At 41.2% G+C, this 16,682-nt stretch overlaps 1 non-coding gene and 1 pseudogene across 1 annotated transcript; both read right to left on the reverse strand.

Moving 5' to 3' along the window:
- Positions 1–4,461: 4,461 nt before the first annotated feature.
- Positions 4,462–4,533, reverse strand: TRNAC-GCA (transfer RNA cysteine (anticodon GCA)). The gene has a single exon. It is a non-coding gene; the product is annotated as a tRNA-Cys (tRNA).
- A 10,913-nt stretch (positions 4,534–15,446) lies between these two features.
- LOC137659368 (5S ribosomal RNA) lies at positions 15,447–15,565 on the reverse strand (annotated as a pseudogene).
- Positions 15,566–16,682: the final 1,117 nt, after the last annotated feature.

The raw sequence follows: 16,682 nt of genomic DNA on the forward strand, positions 1-16,682 counted from the left end.
TAAAAATCTAGCTTCACTTACACAAGGGATCCGTTGACCTTTTATGTATAGATCCGGGTCAGGATGTACTCCCTGAATACAACAGAAATGGAAAACAACAGATTTGCTTATCGAAAACTTGAATCCATTCATATCAGACCACTGAATAATTTTGTCAATGGAGAGTTGTAGTTTTCTCTCAACCATCGACATTCTAGATCCAGCAAATGATATGGAGAGATCATCTACAAATAATGTTGAGAGAATATATTTGGGAATAAAGGAGGATACTTGATTAATGGCCAGTGCAAACAGGGATACACATAGCACACTACCCTGGGGAACTCCTTCTTCCTGACATTTCCTCTCTGATAGAGTTTCAGCTACTCTCACTTGAAAAAAATCTATATGAAATAAATGATTGAATGAACAATGGTAACTCTCCTCTTAATCCCAATTCATGAATGGTTTTAAGTACACCAATTTCCATGCAGTATCATATGCCTTTTCAAGGTAAAAAAATGATATGGAGAGATCATCTACAAATAATGTTGAGAGAATATATTTGGGAATAAAGGAGGATACTTGATTAATGGCCAGTGCAAACAGGGATACACATAGCACACTACCCTGGGGAACTCCTTCTTCCTGACATTTCCTCTCTGATAGAGTTTCAGCTACTCTCACTTGAAAAAATCTATATGAAATAAATGATTGAATGAACAATGGTAACTCTCCTCTTAATCCCAATTCATGAATGGTTTTAAGTACACCATTTTCCATGCAGTATCATATGCCTTTTCAAGGTAAAAAAGGACTTGCATGGTGTTGTTTGGAAGTAAAGGCTTCACAAATAGAGGATTCCAGTCGCAGTCGCATCAAGACATCACTCGTCGAGTGTATTTTTCTAAATCCACACTGGATAGGTGATAAAATACCCTTCTTTTCCAGGTACCACATCAGTCTGGCATTAACCATCTTCTCCATGATCTTACATAAACAACATGTCAATGCAATTGGTCGATAGTTTGCTGCTAAAAGCTTATCCTTACCAGGTTTCAAAAAGGCTAAAATAATGGCTAGTTCCAAAACACTTGGATAACTATGATCATGCCATACTCTGTTAATAATGCTTAAAATAAATAACTTGGTATAAACGGATAAAGGTTTAATCATTGCATATGGAATGCCATTGGGTGCAGGGGCTGTATCATTACAAGTAGAAAGTGTAGAATCGAATTATCTTCCAGTAAAAGGAGAATTGTGACTTCCATTCCTGTTAAAATTTAAAATTTTCTTTACTTCAATGCTCCTATACTGATGACCAGGGGCTGCTTCATACTTGCATAGTATATTTGAGAAGTGATCAGCCAGGAATTGCTAACCTCAGTTTGCTTCAGTCACATACTGTCATTCACCTTCAACACGGGTGGTGGGTTGGGGGTGAATTTGCCTGCTACCTATTTTACTCTCTTGGTGGTGGGTTGGGGGGGAATATGCTTGCTATCTATTTTACTCTTTTCCACACAGAAGATGGTGGTGTTGTACTGTTAATGGAGGAAACAAAAGACACCCAAGACGGGCGCCTAGCGTCCTTCATTGCATTACGGAACTGCGCTCTACATTTCTTGTATATAATTAAATTCTCCTCAGTATGACATCTGTGCAATCGAGTCAAGGAACTTCTTGTGGATCTGTGCACAGCAGTTAGTTTTGAAGACTATCAGGGGACTAGTCGTCGTTTGAATAACCCTGTTGTTTTGGAAATTGAATTGACTCCTGCTGTATGAAGAGTTCCATTCATTGAGTCTATGGCATCATCAACACTTTCAAATTGCTGTGCACTCCCTTAGCTCAGAAAATTTAACCCAGTTCGCCTTGTCAAGGTTCCTTGAAAATAATTTTTTACACAATTAATATGGAATAAGGATTCAAGGAAGAGTGGGGAATATAGAAATAAAGGTTGATATAGTGGGATAGACAGTTAAAAGTGGTGTCAGTCAGGTTACTTACTTTACTTTAAGGGCTGTTTTTCTGGTCCTATACAGCAGGAGAACCCTACTCTCCGCAGCACCTTCACAGTCATTTTATCATGTTCATTCGAAAGCATTCAACATTACACACCTCACATTGCTCATTTAATGTCAAATCCACACTATCGAAGTACTTTGAGAACAAGAAAGTCATCAGTTTCCTCTTGAAAGCCTTAATATCTTTAGTCTTTCAAATGTCTATTGGGAGCTTTTTGTATAGTCGCAGAGGCGCATATTTAAAGGTTCTATAGCCTACAGTAGACATATATCTAGGTTCCAATAATTTGAAACCAACCATATGTAGTTTTTCTCATGTCAACACGATTTGTTGGCTGTACAATATGTAGCAATTCTCTTAAGATATTTTGGGCGTCTGGTTCTGATAACTTGATAGGTTATTGTACATATCTTGAACTCAATACTCGCTTTAATAGGCAGCCAGTGTAAATCAATTAGTAAAGGAGTGATCCTTTCTCGGGATGGGACACCTTTTATCAGTCTTGCTCCTCCGTTTATGTTTTGTAATCTCTTAAGTTGTACTTTTGGTAAATTGTCGATGGAGTTTCAGTACTCAATCCTGGTAATAACACAGTTTATCACAAGTTTCTGTACAGAATGTTCATCCAGGTACTTCTTTATAAAAGCAATGTTCCTTTATAAAAGCAGGTTTTACTACATTATCTATTTGGGCATTGAAAGACAAGTTACAGTCAAGAGATACGCCTAGATCACGAACTTTACTGGATATTTGGACCGTCATTATTTATGTTTATTTGAATATCACCCAAGTTTCTTATGCTGTTTTTCTTTCCAACCACCATGAACTCAGTTTTATTTTCATTTAATTTTAGTTGTTTGACTGCCATCCCTTCCCTTATACTGGCAAGAATTCGGGATAGAGTTTCAGTAGATATCTTTTTTAAATTCTTTATAATTTATATATGAAAGATCTATTTCAATGTTATTGTTCTTGAGCCATTTTATATTGTTCATTACTTCTCTTGTAGTTTACTTATTTCCTTTCCTCACATGGCTATTTTTCCATGTTGGAGCCCTAGGGCTCATGGCATCCAGCTTTTCCAACTAGGGTTGTAGTTTACCTAGTAGTAGTAGTAGTAGTAGTAGTAGTAGTAGTAGTAGTAGTAGTAGTAGTAGTAGTAGTAATGTGTCGTCTACATAATTTATGGATAATTAAATTATGTATCATCTGCAAATTTACATTTCGCTACATGCCTTCGTAGTATTTTCGACAGACTAATATTATAGATAGGTTCCTTTGATATTGCTTAGAGATATTTTATAACAACCCATAGCAATAGTGCATTTACTTCTCTTAAATTATTGCATTAGGTGGAAGTGGAAGGGATGAAGTGACTAATTGACAACTCAGCATAGTCGTAAAATGGACTGACCCGACTGTTTGGAGTTTATGACGACTCAGTTCCGAGATAATAATTGAGTGTTATAAAATCTCATCACCCTTGGCTTCTAGTCACGTAGAATTCACATATCCGGATATACACAACATCGATTAATGTAGAGAAAACTTTCTTTTAACATGTTTCGGCGGTTAGATGCCCTCTTTGGAAGGCAATCTAAGACCTACAGACGAGCATGAATCTTGCTTGCAATGCAATCCTTGCAACAGGAGGACTGTTTGTCTCACCTAAACCCGGACCTTTTTAGGTCCACAAATCACTTTATAAGAAAGAATCTATTGACTGAAATACCCTATTTCCCTCTCCAAAGGAATAAGCCTATAAAGCCGCTATTAGGACGTCTGTAATGAAATTAGTGTAAATAAAGTACAATAGAAAAGTACTCTAAGAATGCCTATCTATCTATATCTATATCTATCTATCTATCTACCAAAGGTTTGGTAATGGGCTATATATTACAGCGTCGGAATGGTTTTATGAACTATATGACAGTAATTTTCCTACACAATTTCAGCCGAGAGTGAAGGCTTGTAATCAATGTCGTCAGTAAATCAGAAACACAACCCAACGTATATAAAATCAGGGTACCACTTCTGGTTTAAAAGAGGATGAAGTTATATATAAATATTCTTTTTTAAAATATTAGATAGCTGGCAGCATTAAACCTACCTCTTTCCATTTATTTTTATCTTCACCAGAATAAGAGCTAATCTAAAGTTTACAATTTCTTGCCGTCATTATCATCGTTGATTTCTTTTCCACTTAGCATTCTTCATCATTATTATATAAAAACGACTTCAGAATATTGATGATTTTGGAGCAAAACATATTACAAAACTTAGCCGCACTAAACTTTCATGAGGGGGCGAATTTTTTGCCGTCATTATCATCGTTGATTTCTTTAACATTTAATAGCTCTTCATCGTCATTATCATGCAAACACGACTTCAGAATATTGATGATTTTGGAGCAAAACATATCACAAAACTTCGCCGCACTAAACTTTCACAAGGGGGCGCCCGGGATTGAACCAGGGACCTCTCGATCTGCAGTCGAATGCTCTACCACTGAGCTACACCCCCGATAACAAGTCTGGCATTTTATACATAGTTCTTTAACATTATTAATAAGCTTTCCTTGTACAGGAGGGATTAATTTATACTTAATTACAATTACAACATATAGAACCAGATGAAGTTATCAAAATGTGTTATTACTAAGGTAACTAATTTAGATATTCTTCATATTCTTCATATTGCCGAGGACTTGTTAATTTCAAACATCCCTTACTCGTGGGGATACCTTAACGTGGGGAAAGGGTTTGTTGTATTGTCATGATCAGCAAAGCTGTACTTGTCACGGCCACCCACGCTAGGTTCATTTGCTGTTTGCAATCAAGACAAAAGTCTCCCACCATCACCAATGTGCAGCGACAAATGTGTGTGTGTGTATATATATATATATATATATATATATATATATATATATATATATATATATATATATATATATATATATATATATATATATGCGTAAAAATCACAGGAAAACGTATATACATGTGTATAAATACATATATATAAATATATACATATATATATATATATATATATATATATATATATATATATATATATATATTTATACATGTACATTATATATTTATATATATACATATGGATATATATATATGTATATACATGTATACATATACGATATATATATATATATATATATATATATATATATATATATATATATATATGTGTATTTATATATACAAATATACATATATATACATGTATTTGCATAAATATACATATGCATATAAACATACATATATGCATACTGTAAATATATGCATACCTATATTCATACATACATATATATATATATATATATATATATATATATATATACATATATATATATATATTTATACTGTAAAATGGAGATGTGCCGATAGTATCGGCCTTTTTTTCTCAGTATCAGTATCGGTGTCGACCACTGTCACGACACAACTGCCATGAGTATTTGGTATCGGTATCGGCCAATCAAAAAATGAACTTAAATCATCGATACTCCGATACTTGGTATCGGTATCAGTCAATCCAAAAATGAACTGAAATTATCGATACTCCGATACTTGGTATCGATATCAGCCAATCCAAAAATTAACTTAAATTATCGATACTCCGATACTTGGTATCGGTATCAGCCAATCCAAAAATTAACTTAAATTATCGATACTCCGATACTTGTACTTTGGGTTATTCGAACATCAAAGATTTCTTTGTGTTCAGAATAGACGATAATGATAAGTACACGGTAAGGTAACTGAAACCAGCTCATGCGAGTTGTGACTAATGTATGACATCATACTTATCAACACGCATCTCTCTCTCTCTCTCTCTCTCTCTCTCTCTCTCTCTCTCTCTCTCTCTCTCTCTCTCATGCGAGTTGTGACTAATGTATGACATCATACTTATCAACCCTTCTCTCTCTCTCTCTCTCTCTCTCTCTCTCTCTCTCTCTCTCTCTCTCTCTCTCTCTCTCTCTATATATATATATATATATATATACACATATATACATACATACATACATATATATATATATATATATATATATATATATATATATATATATATATATATATATATATATGTATATATATATACACACAGACACAAAATTATATACATACAGTATACACACAAGCACACCCATACATACATACATATATATATATATATATATATATATATATATATATATATATATATATATATATATATATATATATATATATATATATATATATAAGGCAATGTCTGTGTGTGCTTGTATTCTCTATGGAAAAAACGTACAATGAACTTACAGAATATTTAATGATTGAATATTACGTCGAAAATAGATTAGACAAGTAATAAGAAAGTTTATGCCTATCCAAACCAACTTTATACAGCCCCTAAAAATAATTATGCTAGGCCTATAACTGGTATGTAGGAAAGTTTTAAGGTACTATTATGGTAAAATACGGAAAAAGCTCTACTAATAAAGGAATGCTGATTTATATAGAAAAATTACCAATTCGTAGATAATTTGTATTTTTTCCTATCGATACAAACCTCTAGTTCTTTTAGGGATATTACTTTCAGTGAAGCTGAAAGGACGAGCCATTAAAATTTTAACGAGATTAACTACCTATTACGATAGTTAGCGGTACCACAGGGGTAGCTTGGTACCACGGGGGTAGCTTTCTACCACTCCCATTCACACACCTGTGATTTAGCTCACTTTGCTTGGAGGTAGGACTTCAAAGGGTATATGGCTGACGGGTAAGTTTGTATAAATAGTTAAATATTTGTAACGTTAGGAAAAATACAAATCATCTACGAATTTGTCATTTGTTTCGTAACTGGAATACAAACCTACGCTATTTATTAAGGGACGACTCAACCATTAGGAGGATGGACGTCCCTTCCAAACTGGATTTTTGGTTACCCAGTGGCTCCTTATTTTGAATAGATTTGTACCGAATATAAGAAATCCCTACACCTCGCTAAACCTTGCTACACAAGGTCTTCGGCCTGCGCAATCTGTGTGTTGAGATATTAATAGTGTGACTGTCCAGGTAAAGTTATTCTGAGTCTTTGTAGGAAAAACTGTTGCAACCAAGACTTTCCTAATACCACCTCCCCATGGTATGGTGATGCAACAGTATGAACTTAATACTATGTACACAAGGAAGCATGGTTTACCTGCAGTAGTTTGAGGTCAGCTTGTACAGAAAACCCATGATGCTGCTTTCCCCAAGAGAGAATATTGATAGATTGATTGATTTAAGGTTTTCTGGTATCCTGACATCTAAGGTCATTAACGTCATTTTAAAAGTTAAATACCTTTCAGAAGACCTGCTTCTGAAATAAAATTAAAAATACCACTACCATGGTAGGACACATCATGTCCAAGAATCTGGGCAAGGATGAACCTACCATCCTCACATTGAGCCTCAAACAGATATCTATTTCTCTCACTATTATATGTGGGGCATTTGGTTAACAAATGCTTCACTGTCAAAGGCACCAAACACTCGTCGCAATACGATTGATGTTGGCCAGCCAGCTAAAACTTATGTGTCATCCGAGTGTGACCAATACGGAGACGACAAAGAGTAGTCTCCCACTTTCAGGGCATGACGTTATACCTCCAAGTGGATTCTGTATAACATTACTTATTTTCCTCATCTTATTTTCAAGTAAACTATCCCAATGCTGTTGCCAATTAATATGTATATAAAATTCTCAATTGTAGGTAAAAAATCATTACTGGGAATAGGATATCTTCTTGGTAGCAACTCAGCTGCAGCACTCTTTGCCAGTGAATCTGCCTTCTCATTTCCAGACACATCTACGTGTGCCGGAACCCAGCAAAATCTAACAATTATACCTTTCATACCAATAATTCGTTGAAAACAAGTTGTGGACAACTTGTTGAAAGGATCAACTTTGACTGTCAGCGTCCAACATACGACCAGACTGGCATCTGCGTCTGTGACTGCGTAAGGAAGAGATCAGAATTAGTGTCTGTGTCTACGTGACGTCTGCCGCAAGAAAGAAACCAGACTGCTACAAGCGTCCGCTCTAACGCTTCTTGTAACACGAGCATATCTCTGCGAGGATGTGTTGCTGAGTATTGGAGAACTACGCTGTCTGATACTAACAGAAAACCATTTCTTTGGTCTATGGTAGTCTTTAAGACTCTTTTAGGAAAAAATTCCCCCCCCCCCCCGAGAATCGTAAACGCTAAAAAGAGAGGAAATTGATCTCTTTTAGCTCAGACCAAACCTACATTCGCGGGGCAGCGTGTGCGCCAACTCAAGCGTGAGCGAAGGCTGTGAGAGATCATCAACCGCAGTCCCGTGAGCAACCTGGGAGAGTCCTTATGACATTTCCAGTACAGCGCGCCTTGTGCGCGACCAGAACGTATCCAATGCTGTGAGATGCCGTCAGCAGTAATCGCTAGACCCCAGAAGAAAGTAAAAGACATTTCCCCAAACTGTGGGAGAAGAAGTGTGAACAGAAGCAAACTGAGCACCTTTTCTCTCGAAGAACTATGTGTCTTACATTATTTTGGTGCTGACACGTCGCCTTCTTCCGAAAAGAAAAAAGTTCCGGCGAACATGAGTTACTGCAGGATAAGTTATAGAAAACATACGACTCCTGAAAGGTCTTGGACATATTGATTGGTGACTACCAAGTTTAGGTTTTGCGTCCTTCGACGAGGACAAACTCTTTTCTCCCTGAAAGTACGTCAGATTCCAGAGGAAGAGCTAGGATTGTATGTGACTTGTCTCGCTTCCGCTTCTCGCGTGGAAGAAAAAAACACACTCGATTGCTTCCCGTTTAAGCATCACAACACATCTGCTGTAAGGGTAAGTTCTGTTCGCGTGCATACATGACGAGTAACTTCCTAGTCTGGTAAACAGGGAAAACGTAGAACGTCATTCTCGTCAGGGAACTGCGTCCTAATACGCAAAAAAGTTACAAGATACTTGATAACATAGCGATGACGAACTGATTGCTTCAAGACATTCCAACTTTGCTCTTTTCAAGATACTATGTCACATGGTTGTGATGTCATAGTTCAACAATCGTAGGCAAAGAAAAGAGCTTTACTTCATCATTCCAAAGTGGAGAGAGAACGTCTTGGACTGCATCAACAGTATCGCTCGGCGGAACATACGTTTAATGCACGAGGTCCGAGCAGTACCTCAGCCTACCGACCTTCCTTCCTCCCAGGGGTTGGAACGTAAGGAAGAGGTATAGGACTAGGGGCAAGGTGAACACGAACAAACACCTCCTCCAGTGCACTGTGCTATGTTTACTAGTTACTAACAAGAGCGGTGTAAAACATAAGACGTTAAATCATAAAAGATCTGCCCATGGTGGGAGATATACTTTTACGTTCTATTCTCATAAAGGCCTTAATGCCCTTCCTGGTGTTGTAGCTGTAGGCGCTGCATCAATCTCTACAGTAAAGATCGTTATTTTTCTGAGAATGATTTAATGTTTATTTATTTATTTACTTTTCTATTAATCTACTGGCCATCTTTCCTTAAAGGAGCCCTTTGAGTTAAAGCATCTTGTTTTCCCAACTAGGGTTGTATGTAGCCTGGCTAGTAATAAAAATAAAATAAATAGAGACACCATCAACTCAACTATCGAAAACTCTGAAGTCGGAACGAGGAGCAGCAGGTAAAAAATAAAAGGGAAACTCTTCAGAAAATTTCTCATGAGTTTCTGAAAGTTATTCCCTTCCTCTTACAATCTCTATCCTAGGAAGAGAAGTCTTGATTCTTAGGAATCCACTCCTTCAGACCTCAATGCTTAGAGGTTTTAATTCTAGTTCTCCCAACCAAGAGTTACCCCAGTAGGCCTTGGTACGAGAATATAATATCTTTCTAGTTAAGATTTATTTCTTAATATAGCGCCTGGAGCAACAATAACTCAACACTAGACGGTCATGGTCAAGTAGACATCAAAGTCTATTGTCATAGGTAGCGAATCGTCCACACTGGCGCTGAAGCGTCCACACTGACGCTGAAGCGTCCACACTGACGCTGAAGCGTCAACACTGATGCTGAAGCGTCCACACTGACGCTGAAACGTCCACACTGACGTGGCGCTTCGCTCCTTTCCATTGACGTTCCGCTTCCGTTGCCGCACCGTTCCGATGACGCTTCGCCGGCTCTGCTGCCTGGCGAACGTCGGTGCGCCTGGATTGACTGATACTAGGCGCTATGAGCGGTCGGTTTGCGTTGAGCAGGAAATCGAAGTAATGCATCCACTTTCTCCCACCGTTGAACATTGCGGTTGGCAGGGCACCTGTGCGACAACGAATGCTCACCGTAAAAGACACGTCGCCTGTGCGACCGTGTCAAAGACCGGAATCGAGACACCCAACCGCACTGTTAACAGCAGGCTGAAAAGACTGCATAAACAAAGATACAGTAGTTGCTGTTTCATGCCTAACAGCAAATATCAAGGATCAACCATAGGCGAAACGTATTCAGCATTATCTTCGTCGATCCCTAGCGGTTGCCACTGTCGAGAGACAACACCCATCAGGTGAAGACGGCAGAACTACATCCGTGCCGCATGAAACATAACACACGCAGAACGAATCTAATTTTGTTTTCAGCTTAGCGCCTGAAGCACGCGTATTATGTTTGAAAACACTAATACCTCGCTTTATCTATAGCGAGGGTGAGCGTTCTAGTGATCGACAGAAAACGCACGAGAAGACTTCTGTTCGGGTCTTAAAAGACTGTAACGCCTGGTTACCCTCTCGATTCCTTTCGCCGTTCAACTTAACTTCTCCCGTGAGTCCGGGAGCTCGACAGAGGTCTAAGGTTAGGATAACGACAGGTCCGAATAGAAGCACTCTCCACTGAATAAAATACACAGCATAATTTAGCACTAAAAAATTTGCACTTTACTCTTTGGTAAATAGATAGTTTCATAATTACCTGAAACCCAAACGAAATGAACTCCGTAGGGAGAGACTTATAATTCTGTCAATGGTTTGAATGGGAATGCAAAAGTACCGAATCCCATATAAACACAACAAAATATTAAATATCAAATATTACCTTAATAAATATAATATTTATAAATCAAAATAAACCCTCAGCTTAAGGGGTTCCAATAAAAGACGAATCATCACTCGTACCCATTGGAACAACTACAATTAATATACGAACAATTTTACATAGAATCGTGCGCTACATCGATTGTAAAGAAAACTGCATCGTATAAACATTAACTGAATTGTAAATTTCATTAATCTCTGACTAAGGAAAAATACTGAAAGAACCAATTAATCTCAAACTAAAATGTTCCTTTTACATAGTACAACTTAAAAACTTGAGAAGAAGAATGTACTATTCATAAAAATTGCTACAAAATATTGTAATACTGTAACGATAAAGACAACTGCGTAACTAAAATAAACTGAACGCTAGTTAATCTTTGCAATCAGATCGAAGATCACCTAAAGAAAAAACTAATAAAAGGATAAAATTTTCTCAAAATAATAATCCTTTGATTCAATTTATAACTTGATGTTTCAAAAGAAAGTATTCACTTATCATTCTTTGTAAAAAAGCAAGACAGAGTTTTAGCCTACGAAAAAGGCTGTGACGTCATCAATGGACGAGATGTTTACATCCCGCCCTATGCTTTAATGAGGTTTAAAATAGGTTGATAAACCTTCTAATTCTACCTTTCAAGTTATAAATATGTGATCACAGATCAAATAAAACAAATAAGCGAAAGCCCAAACTCAAAAAACGTTAGTACATCACCAAATAACGTCTACACAGAGTAAGAAAACGAGAGAGAATTTCCAATAGTACAGCCAGCTATGGCGGCAGAAAAAGATCTGAGGCTTGTGGTTATAGTTCTACCTGTTGTACCGCGAGGGCGCTGGTGTACACCTGGCATATCTGCCATAGCTGCGCGAGATTTTGAAATTTCTGCCGGGGCGTCAGGAGACTTTAGCCATTCTTATATAACCAGCGGGTAAGTTTTATATTTAAAAAAAAGGCATTAATGGCTGCCAATGAGCAGCGAGGATGAAAGCGGACACGTCCAACTACCATCAGAGCCGAGAGCAAAGTGAGCTCAAGCACAGGTGTGTGTGAGGGGAGGCTAGCAAGCTACCCTCCCCTACCCCCGCTAACTAACGGTATGGGTAGTAAACCCTCGTTAAAATTTTAATGGCTTGTCATTTCAGCTACGCCGAAAGTAATACCCCTATTAAATAGTGTGGTTTGTATTTCAAATCCCCAAAATCAATGTACTTCACCAAAAATAAGTCCGGTACAGCGACACAGGGAAAGCGAAACGAAAAACTCTAATGGCGGACCAACGATGTTGTCGATCCGGCCAGCAGAGATGATCTGAGGAACAGAAAACAGGAATGATTCAAAGTACCACCCTGTAAGGGTTGTTAACCACCTAACCGCACAACCATCACACGGCGGTTGCCGTGATTTTTGAAAAATTCTGCCGGGACGTCAGAGACTAAGCTATATATATATATAACTGCCAGGTAAGTTCTATTCATAAAATATGACAAATTCGAAGATAATTTGTATTTTTCCTAACCATACAAACCTTAGCAATTTACATTGGGTTTACCTTTTAGCGCAGCTGAAATGGCGAGCCATTAGAATTTAACGAGGGTGTATTACCCCCGCGCTAGTTAGCGGGGGGGTAGGGGAGTGGTAGCTAGCTACCCCTCCCCCCCTCACACACAGGTGAATGCTCACTTTCACTTAGAGGTAGGACTTGTCTTGGGGGACAGAGCTGGCGGGCAAATATGTGTAAATAGCTAAGGTTTGTATGGTTAGGAAAAATACAAATCATCTTCGAATTTGTCATTTGTTCCGTAACCGAAATACAAACCACGCTATTTACATTGGGTGACTTACCCCTTAGGTAGGGTGGAAAGTCCCCAGCCATACTGGCTTTGGCTTTACCCGGGGACTCAGAATCCGAGTGAGTCGCACTCGAGATAAGGAGACCCTGCACCTCACAAGTTCCTTGCTCCGCAAGGAACCGTGTGGCCTATATAAGCTTGTGTGTGACGGAAGAAGTGTGACCCATCCTAGGCAGTTGACCTGGAGTTCCAGTAGAAACTCTGGGTTAGGACGTTCCCAATACCACCTCGTCAGGGTATGGGGGACGCGACAGTATTGACTCAATACTCGGAACACAAGGAAGCATGGTTTACCTGCAGAGGTTCGAGGTCAGCTATGCAGAAACCAGGATGCTGCTTCCCAGTAGAGGGGATGATGAAGAAAGAAGTAAGGGCCAGACATACTTTCGTTCATGCAGACTAAAACCTGATAACAATGCCCTCAACCTTCTGCTACCTATCCAAAAAGGAGCCTGAGGTTAGACCAGCTGTTGTGTAGCCACCACAGAGCGATAGAAAACGTATCGAAACTCCTGTGGGTCACGCCCTGCAGGAAGCGGGCTGCGAAGGTCATTAGACGCTTCCAGACTCCAGCTTGTAGCACCTGCGTCACAGAGTAGTATTACTCGAAGGCGAGGGACGTTGCGATGTATCTGACATCGTGCTGTAGGGCGACGTGATGGGGGAGGGTCTGGAGCTGAAGAGGTATACTGGTGACTCTCCCCCGTGTCCTTCTTGTGCTCCCAAACCGGCTGCAACTGAAACAAACTGCAGCTGTTCCCAAAGCTAACCTCTCGATTCCTTTACTGGCAAGAAGAAGAAGGTTTTGGGACATCAGATACAGAATGGTGACTCGAAATCTTGAAGGAATTGGACCGAAGGGCCGGGACCCCAAGATTCTGAGTCTAGCCAACAACTCAGGAGCGAACCTGAATGTTGCCTTCCCCTATTCCTTAGAAAGGGCGGAGTCGTACGAGACCAAGAAGATTGCTTACACACTGGCCGTGGCCAGAGTGAGCAGGAGACCCAAGACGGAATACGATCAGAGGCCTGACGTAAAAGGTCTTGAGAAGATCTCTTAAGGGACTAGAAAGTCCGAGCCATGCTCCAAGTTGGAGGTCTCACTCCGACTAGGGCAGGGACGTTCGCAGCTTCCCATGAGCGAGGAAAGGTCCAGCGGGAAGGAAAAAGTTATTCCTTTTAAGCCTGAAGGTCATGGAAAGGTTGAGCGACAGGCTTCATTGCCGAGAGCGGAAAGGAGTTTCCTCCCGCCGAAAGGCAATAAGATCGTTATTGCTGAAGAAGAGGCCTCAAGGGAAGAGGTATATCTCCCACGACACCAACCACCGAAGACTCTTCACTTCGCCTGGAAGACCCCTGCGGATGACTATTGCAGATGACGCGACCTCTGTCCCGCGACTGTAGCGGGTTGTCTCTTCTTGAGGAGGAGGCGTAGTGTCTCCAGGCATGAAGCCGAAGCGACGCCCCGGCTCGTGAAATATGTTGCAGTGTGGTTGTTTGAGTAGCCTGTGCCGTGGGAGAAGCTCTCCCAGGAGTTCCGTCAGGGGAAGCAGAGGGTCCGGAAACCATTCTGCGCATAGTCCCAGTGGAGCTCTCAGGGCCATTGAAAGGTTGACAGACAACCTGGTCTTGTTGAGACCCATTCTCAACAGACAACAAAGGAGGGAAGACGCAGGCATCGACGTTGTCCCACCATCACCGGAATGCATCTTGCCAGAGTCTCGGGGTCTGAGACTGGGGGGAAGAACACCGGAAGCTTGAAGTTCCAAGCTGTCGCGATCAGGTCCCCCAGACCAAGACTTGCTGGATACTCAAGGCCAAAGACCCCCAGGTACTCTCTCTCTACGAGGCTCTGCTCGGATAGACGGAGAGAACATTCCTCTGCCTGGAATGAGAGAGCCGATGGTGGTATTGAGAGTATCTCAACTCATCTCGGTATCTCTACTGCAAGATGCGAAGGTGTGAAAATGCGTCCCCTGCTGGTTAGAACACGCCAGAACCATGAAGTCGACGCGCAAGGAGCGACTCGGCAGGAGCTGTAGGATCTGTAGAGGGGCCAGACTACGGCCCCTAAGCCTGCCTGAATGATGGAGAGGTATCCTTCAGGTCCTGACCGGAACATGCCCCCCCCCCCCCCCTTTTCTTTGACGAGTCCGAGAACATCATCAAAAATGTGGGGAAAGGACGAGAATATCCACTCCCATCAAGAGGTTCCATAGGTCAACACCCATTGCAGGTCTAACGTTCCGCTGGTCCCATAGGGCCAGAAAGTCCGGTTAATCGTTGCTTTGAAACCACCGGAACTTGGACCGCCCCACATGGAACTTATCCTGAGGCGACCGTTCGGAACTATAGACGGGTCAATGAGGAAGAGAGAACTAGAAGACGTTCCAAGGTAGGGCTGAAAGCTCTGCTTGACTGAGAACAGGTACTGCGACTCTCCTCAGCCTTGCCACAGTCAACTAAAGGGAAGGCTCGGAGGAGGTGACAACAGAATCTGGCATCCCCAGGTGGTCACCCATCCAAGTACCGACCAGAACCGACGTTGCTTAACCTCGCTGGACGGACGAGAAGTGGGGTTTCCAACGTGGTAAGGCCGTTGACTCAGTATCATGGCTAGATACTCCAGATGCTGAGGCAGAAGAAGAGAAGGCTCCTAGCAAAATACCATGAACCCCCACTCATGGTAAGCATCCGGAAGCTTGTCCCGGTGCTGAAGAAGGTCGAACCCGACCTACCGGAGTTGACCAGACCTCCAAAAGGCGAAGGAGGCGGAAGCCTGCACCTGAGCGGCCATGAGGAAAGCAGGGAGAGTTCTCTGGGGAAAAAAACCTGCGATGCCACGGCGGGATCGCCACACTGCATCTTAAGCAGGAATACCTGCAGTCTAGGCTGAATTCCACGAGCTTCCTGGAAGATGAATGGAATGGAAACTGAAAATACCCGTCCTTCCGATCCAGGGCCTAAGGAGTCCTGTCGCCTCGTTACCAGTCTGATCGATTCTGCTGTTCCACGCTGGACGAAGTTTGTTCGACAAACTTGATCAGGGCTGAGAGGTCGACTACGGAACTCCCGTCTCAGATACTTTCTTACAAGAAAGGATCGACTGAAGAAGCCGGGGGTGAAGCCGTCGATGATCCTATGGAGGACCTTCTCCTAAGGCATGGATCATTCTGCCCAAACGGGCAAACTCTTGCCGACCCTATGGCATAGACGTTCAGAGACACTGAATTCGCTGACAGAGACGGCAGGCGCGATATCCTTGGCTGATCACAGAGATCGTGCAGGAATGGGCATCGGGAAGCTGTCATCCGGATGAGTAACCTTAGGCATCCTCCCAGCGTGAAACCTGCAAGGGGGAGGTGCCAATCCTGGAGTTCGTGAACTCTACCGCTCCCTCTAGGACTATGCCCCCCCCCGGGAGAGCTTCCCGTGCCATCTGTTCCTGACAGGAGGTAACTGCAATTGGATACCTTGTCTCAGTTGTCGTAGCCGGTCCGATAACTTAAGCCGACGTGGCTGAAAGAAAGAGGCGCTGGAGCCCTGCAGGGTCTGGAAGAAAGCGCCTTGGAGGAGTGAAAACGGAAGTCGACTTCCTCCGCACAGCCGCTGTCTATGTCTCTGTCCTTGGGCACAAACAAACTCTTCTCAAGGATGGAAGGGTGTCTGAGGTTGTCGACATCCACGGATGAGACACCCGAAAGGAAGCCCCTGGTCATTG

This window comes from Palaemon carinicauda, chromosome 1 (assembly GCF_036898095.1).
Source record: "Palaemon carinicauda isolate YSFRI2023 chromosome 1, ASM3689809v2, whole genome shotgun sequence".
NCBI lineage: Eukaryota > Metazoa > Arthropoda > Malacostraca > Decapoda > Palaemonidae > Palaemon > Palaemon carinicauda.